The sequence below is a fragment of the Papaver somniferum genome, chromosome 7 (genome assembly GCF_003573695.1).
Source record: "Papaver somniferum cultivar HN1 chromosome 7, ASM357369v1, whole genome shotgun sequence".
Lineage (NCBI taxonomy): Eukaryota > Viridiplantae > Streptophyta > Magnoliopsida > Ranunculales > Papaveraceae > Papaver > Papaver somniferum.
Genome location: NC_039364.1, coordinates 92316378 through 92323817, shown reverse-complemented (window position 1 = coordinate 92323817; position 7440 = coordinate 92316378). Strand labels below are relative to the sequence as shown.

The following is a 7440-nucleotide window of genomic DNA, read 5'->3' as shown; positions in this document are numbered from 1 at the left end:
TAATCCTCGCCGTCCAACCGCGCCGGCGAAGTTGGACGGTCGTGACATGTTTAAGTCTGCCTTGGCCGTTTTTGTCGCACGACTTCTTTTTTAGCTACTCCACACCAGCTTGGTCATCTAACTCTGGGCTGGTGTTTGGTGGCTATCTGAAGGGCGTGATGTGCACCTGACCGGACAGGGCATAAACGGGCCCGCTGGTGGTCATTGCGGTGGTAGCTTGCTCCTGCTGAGGATCGTCTAGGCTGGTTAAATCATGCGGCCAACTTGCGTGGTCGTGATTGTTTCTGAGACTGATATGAACAGTCCATATTCAAATATGCTCAATCGGACTAGTATAACACACCGAGAGATGTAGCCGATACGGGTATTTCGTGCATGCCTCACTATCAACACTTGGAGATTCTTGTTACTCTGCTGAGAGCAACACTCAGTCATCATGCCGCACTAATAATGAGAGTTCTGCGGGAACAGCACAGGAAACACAAGGCTAGTCATGCATTAATTAATAATGCTATAAATTTACAGGGTATATGGGATTGTTGCCACATCCTCCAACCTGGATGAATTTTATGTATTTAATTCACAGATACTAGGATTGTTGCCACATGCTCCATTCTATGTGAATTAGTAAAGTGAAAAAGTATTCATCACTTATCAGTGGCTTTATCCTTTGTAGGATGTCATCGCATGAGTTTGGTTTTACAATTTTAGCCCCGAACTAAAATTCACCATCAACAGATAGCACCGGAGGATCAAGAGAAAACCACTTTCACTTGTCTTTTCGGTACTTTTGCTTATAGAAGGATTCCTTTTGGCTTGTGCAATGCTCCAGTTATCTTTCAAAGGTGTATGGTAAGTATCTTTTCAGAATATGTTGAAAACATAATTGAAGTGTTCATGGACGATTTTAGTGTATTTGGTGATTCATTTGACCTTTGCTTGCACAACTTGTCACTAATCCTTGAACGATGTGTTGAAACAAATCTTGTGCTAAATTGGGAGAAGTGCCATTTCATGGTAACTCATGGCATAGTTTTAGGCCATATAATATCTTCTAAAGGCTTGGAAGTCGATAAATCTAAAATAGACCTTATTCGTGCTTTAACCCCTCCCACTATGGTGAGGGAGATACGCTCTTTTCTTGGTCATGCAGGTTTTTATCGTAGATTTATCAAGGATTTTTCCAAGATAGCATCACCACTTTGCAACTTATTGCAAAAAGATGTGGTTTTTAACTTTGATGAAAAGTGTATGGCGGCATTCAATCGTTTGAAAGAACTTTTGATTTCAGCCCCTATCATTAAACCACCGGATTGGAGAAAGCCTTTTGAGCTCGTGTGTAATGCAAGTGACTATGCGATTGGTGCGGTGCTTGGGCAACGTGTGGGGAAGATACCTCATGCTATTTATTATGCTTATAGAACGTTAAATGAGGCCCAACAAAACTACACAACCACTGAAAAAGAGTTGTTAGCTATTGTTTTTGCTTGGAAAAAGTTTCGCTCTTATCTAATTGGTACAAAAGTTGTTGTCTTTTCTGATCATGCAGCACTTAGGTACTTGCTAATGAAGAAAGAAGTGAAACCGAGGCTTATACGATGGATCTTACTCTTGCAAGAGTTTGATATTGAAATCAAGGACAAGAAAGGAATTGAGAACACCATTGCGGATCATTTGAGCCGTCTTGCTGTGGACAAGAAAGCTATCCCATTACGTGAAAGTTTCCTGGATGAGCAACTATTCTCAATTTCCTTTGGAGAACCATGGTATGTCGATATTGTCAATTACTTGGTGTCTAAACAAATCCCAAAGAACTTGTCTCGTGCTGAGAGGGACAAACTTAAGAGGTTAGGGAACCAATACATATGGGAGGATCCATACTTATGGAAACAAGGTAGTGACCAAGTATTACGAAGGTGCGTTCCCGAATCTGAATTTAATTCTATCTTGTCTTTTTGTCACTCCTATGCTTGCGGAGGACATTTTGGAAGTAAGATAACCGCTCACAAGGTACTTGAAAGCGGTTTCTATTGGCCAACCTTGTTCAAGGATGCATATATATTTTGTACAACTTGTGATAGGTGCCAAAGAACAGGCAATCTAGGTGCCCGAAATGCATGAATTGTGAGTATTTACACTTGGACCTAGATTTTTGATGCTCTATGCTTTGGATTTACACTTGTTATTTTGATAATCTACTTGTTGCAATAGTTTAGAATCAAATTGAACGAGAAAATTGCATGAATATAAATATTGGGTTAAATCACTTTGAATTTGGAAAATAGTGTAATCTTAGCCTCAGTGTTCTTTTAATATTGATATCATCTTTGTATGAGTTTGCGATAATTATTAGTGAGTTTTCTATTTAGTTTTAGAATTTAAGTCTAAGGTATCCTTCACAAGTCTGAGAATCGAATCACATTATTTATCACTTTAAAACTACATCAATTTTTTTTGGCGCCGCCGACACGGACTTGTTTTTAGGGTTTTAGATTTATTTTTTTCTTTATTTTTTTATTTTTATTATTTTTGTTCTATTTTACGTTTTTGAGTATTTATCTTTTGTCTACAGGTTCTGGATCATAAAGGAAAATTAAGCCAAAAGCTTGGTGATTTCGTAAAGACTTGGAGCTAAAGATTAAAGCGAAAAGAACGGAAAAAAAGACAATTTTATTTTAGTTATTCTTTCTATTTTTTTTAGGATTTTGTTTATTTTTAGAAAAAAAAACTGTATTAGGGTTTATTATTTTTGTAATTTTTATTTTCTTTTTGGACTTTGGACTTTTGGACTTTGGGACATTATTTTTATTTTTACCCTACAGAAGAGTACTTTTAAATATAAACTATTTGCAGAGAAGGAGGACAATTATGATATTTTCTATGCACCTTGGGTTCGTACACTGATATAGGAGTCAGTGGATCGAATCGACTACAACTAATTCATCCCCCGTCTGGAATGGGAGGTAAGATTCTAAACACTCGCGAATCCCCTGTCAGCGAGTTACTGGACTCCTTCGTATGCATATATGTTGAGGACTGAATATGAACATTTATTTTTCTAGTAAAGGGCAAGGCCTGTCCATACAAAATAAGGGTTCGGACTTCATCACTGTTCTCTTCTTGCCCGCCTTAGGAACACGTAACCTACGCGAACCTAAGCCTTAAATTTTTTACTAGAACGAGACCAATAAGGTAACGAGCTTATAGGAAAGTCGTTCAAAAGGATCGTATTGGGTATTTTGTTAGCCTAGCTCAAAGTTCAGGAAGATTACTTGAAGTCGATTAGAGCCGCCTTGTAACCCAGGGAAGCGTTTACCATAGAGGTGGGGGTATCAAAGCTCCTCAGAGCTTCTCCTACTTCTCTTCGACTTACTTTATTCGGATCGTCCTACGAGATTTGCTAAAATTGTACCTAGTTGCCTCTTGGAAGAGTAGAAGCTGGTCTAGAAACAATCTAAGTGGATCCATCATGCTTTTTGTTTGCTAGAAATCAATAGGTTTGATTTGGTTGAGTTGGCCTTGATTTTTGATTGCTTACCCTTCCAATTTAGGAAATTCTTTTGTATGCTTGAACGTAGAAGAGACCCTCTAGGTCGATTTATTAAATATAAGAATCTCGATTACCTTTATTTAGAAAGTCTAATTTTTGAAAATTCCAGTTTTGATCGTCCGTATTTTACTGAGGAGAGAATCCCTATTACTTCGATAGAGCCAGAAATGACAACTTTGAAAGCTTTGTTGAATCCGACTAGGACTACTCGTCCCTCGTGTATCAGGTTAGTTGAAACGGAAGCCAATTATGAACTTAAACCTGGGACCTTACAGATGCTCCCAATCTTTTTAGGGAAAGAAAATGAATACCCCTATTTCCATGTTAGGGACTTTGAGGAATTTTGTAGTACTCTAAAAATTAGGAACCTTGATGATGATGATTTGAAACTAAGGTTATTCCCCTTTTTCATGAAAGATAAAGCCAAATCGTGGCAATATAGTTTGGATTCCCGGTCAATCGAAACATATGAACAACTTACATATGCCTTTTTGAACAAGTTTTTCCCTAGGCACAAAACATCGTCTATTATGACGCAAATATGCATGTTTTCTCAACAGGATTGAGAATCTTTGTATAGGTATTTGGAAAGGTTCAATGATTTATTAACCCAATGTCCTCATCATGGTCTAGAAAAGGTTAGGTTAGTTCAGATCCTTTATGAGGGTTTAGATTATCCCACTACAACCACAGTAGAATCTATGTGTACAGGTGGGTTTGAAAACCAAACAGTTGACGATGTGATGACATTTTTGAGTGAAATCGCCAAAAAGACCCAACAATGGGAAAATAATAGGGGACCCCAGAAAACAATTCTTCTAGGTAGAGGAAACGTTAATAGGGTAGAAGGAGGCTTTGAGTCAGATGCCAAAATTGTTGATATAACAAAAAGGTTGGAAGCTTTAGAAGTGGGTCACACTAGTGGTCGAGTGGAGCCTTTTTGTGAAGGCCAAAATAATGAAGAGCAAGTCAATGCTCTGTATAATAACACTAGATTCGACAACCGTCAGAAATTTGACCCATATTCAGAAACCTATAATCCTGGTTGGAAAAACCATCCGAACCTTTCGAGGTCTAAGGGCCAGAGTCAAGGTCAGTTTAGTAATTCTAATACTCCCCCAGGTTTTGTCTATACTAAGAATCTTTCAGGACCGGCTCAGTTTCAGAATCAGTCAGATAAGAAAATCTTAAGTTTAGAGGAGACTCTCACCTTGTTAACTCAACAAACTGAAAAATTTCAGTTATCAGTACAAGCTAGTAATAGGATAGGACAAGAAAACAGTCAGGCTATTTCCGAGTTAAAAATCCAGGTTGGTCTGATACACGAGTCTTCAAGAGAAAAAGGTAAGTTTCCTAGCCAAACACAACCCAACCCTAGAGGAGTTCATGAAGTAGGTGCAAAAGCATCGAATCAGTTGAATGCTATTAGAACCCTTAGGAGTGGTAGAGTAGTAGACAATCAGGTAACCATGCCCGATAGTGAACATACTGTAGTTCACCCCTCAGGATCTCATCCCTCAGGACCACCACTAGCTGAGGAGACTGATAGGTGTTGTAAACACCTTGATTTTATATCTATGTTTATGCTTTCTTTACTAGTTTTCTTGTAAAATATATATCTTATGTTTCGTTTTGAGTTACTAGGTGCTTCGGAGTCATTATGAGCAAAAGAAGGAAAAAATGTCCATTTGGAGCGTAAAGGAGCATTTCATGCGCAAGTGCCAGTGGAAGCACAATGGAGGAAAAGAAGACAACCACTACACCTTAGTTTAAAGAAGCATGGAGCAGAGAACTTCGGTGGTCCTTATCTAATGAGCCTAGAATCACCCTGGTTACCCCTTATCCATCTCACTTGGGTGGCTGTATCTACTTTAATTCCTACACTACCCTAAAATTCAGAGAATCAATCGCTCAATTATTGTTTCTTCTGAAATTGAGAAGGAGAGGACGTATTTTTTTACTTGGAACTTTGGAGAGCGGCGACTAGGGTTTGCTTTCGTTTATTATTCATCTTCTTCATTTCATTTTTGATTATGATTATGATGAAATTAAAAGCTATGAGAAACTAAATACTATTATTGGTTATGGGATAAAGTGGATTTCACAAATGATATTTCATTCAATGAATTAGTTTTGTCTCAACTTTATTGTTTATGAATCATGGTTTATATTGTCTTATGATTTGAGTGCTAGTTTGATTGAGTCCGGAATCAATTAGATTGGTCTTCATATCTATTGCTAGATTAGGTTTTATTATACGAAAAAGTGATAAATTCCTGATTCTAAGTAGCATAATTGTGGGTAGTGCTTGTAGTGATATATCCTACTAGTAACATATGAATCATAACCTTTGTTAAAACGAATTAGTGCTTTTACACGTTTGTTTGCATTGATTAGTCTTATTTCATAGAACTTATTTCTCTTAGGGTGTTAAACTTAATTGTTCTTTCACACTTTAGGTTGCTTTCTAGGTAGATTTCACAATAGCATCTTTTAATATTGTTTGTGATAAAATCAGAATATAAACGGGATACTCTTGCGATCAATATATCTTAGGACTTTTAATAAATGAGAGATTAAAATATCAATTCTAGTCATTGATGAAAATACATGTTTGTGAATGATAGTATCACGTGACCAATATCTTCTTCTATTGATTATTCCAATTATTTTATTGCTTAGTTAAAAACAAAAATCCCCCTTGATTACTAAGAAAACTGAAATTTTATAACAAAAAAAGCCTCTCTGTGGGAACGATCCTTTCTTACCCTTGCTATATTATATATTTTAAGTTGTGAGAAAGTAATATTATTTTTGACGCATACGACATCGATCAGGGACTGATAAAATTTCTGATGCCAATTCGGTTCCTGAGAGGTCTGATTCTGTGCCTAGAGCCCCATTTTCCCAGCTATTAGTACCAACAAAGAAGGAATCGAACTTTAATGACATATTGGAGATTTTTAAGCAAGTTACCATAAACCTTCCTTTATTAGATGCAATTAGTCAAATTCATGCTTATGCCAAGTTCCTTAAGGATATGTGTACGCGAAAGCGAAAACTTAGCGTCCATAAGAAAGCCATTTTAGCTAGTCACGTAAGTTCAATCATTCAGAACACCACAACTCCAAAGTACAAAGACCCAGGTTCCCCTACCATTGCTTGCACAATAGGTAACTTTCGGGTAGAAAAAGCTTTACTTGACTTAGGAGCCAGTGTGAACTTACTGTCGTACCATTTGTACTTACAACTAGGACTTGGTGAAATGAAACCTACTCAGATGACACTGCAGTTAGCTGATAGGTCTGTTAAAATTCCTCGAGGTGTTATCGAGGATGTTCTTATTAAGGTTGACAAGTTTATTTATCCAGTAGATTTCGTGGTCCTATATACCCAACCTGTCCTTGACCCAGAGAACCAGATACCTGTGATTTTAGGTCGCCCATTTTTAGCTACGTCTAATGCGATCATTAACTGTCGAAATGGTGTGATAAATTTATCTTTTGGTAATATGACTATGGAGATGAACATTTTTAATGTCAGTAAGCTACCTTATGAGCTAGATGAAACATGTGTTGAAGAAGTGAACATGATAGAAGCCTTAGTTCAGGAGTCATTACCAAACATTTTGTCTGAAGACCCATTAGAAAGTTGTCTATCCCATTTTGGTTTAGATTTTGACGACGATAACACTATTGAACATGTAAATTCTCTATTAGATTCTACCCCTGTGTTAGACACTGATAGATGAAAGGCTAGGTTCGATCCATTACTAATTTATGAGACTACTCTAGTTCCTTCTTTAGAAGAGCCCCCTAAGTTGGACCTTAAACCACTACCTGCCACTTTAAAGTATGTGTTTTTAGGCCCATCTGAGACTTTACCTGTGA

General features: G+C 37.3%; 1 pseudogene; it reads right to left on the bottom strand.

The window, feature by feature from the left end:
* Positions 1-4081: 4081 nt before the first annotated feature.
* Positions 4082-4181, bottom strand: LOC113300746 (annotated as a pseudogene).
* Between the last annotated feature and the right edge of the window lie 3259 nt (positions 4182-7440).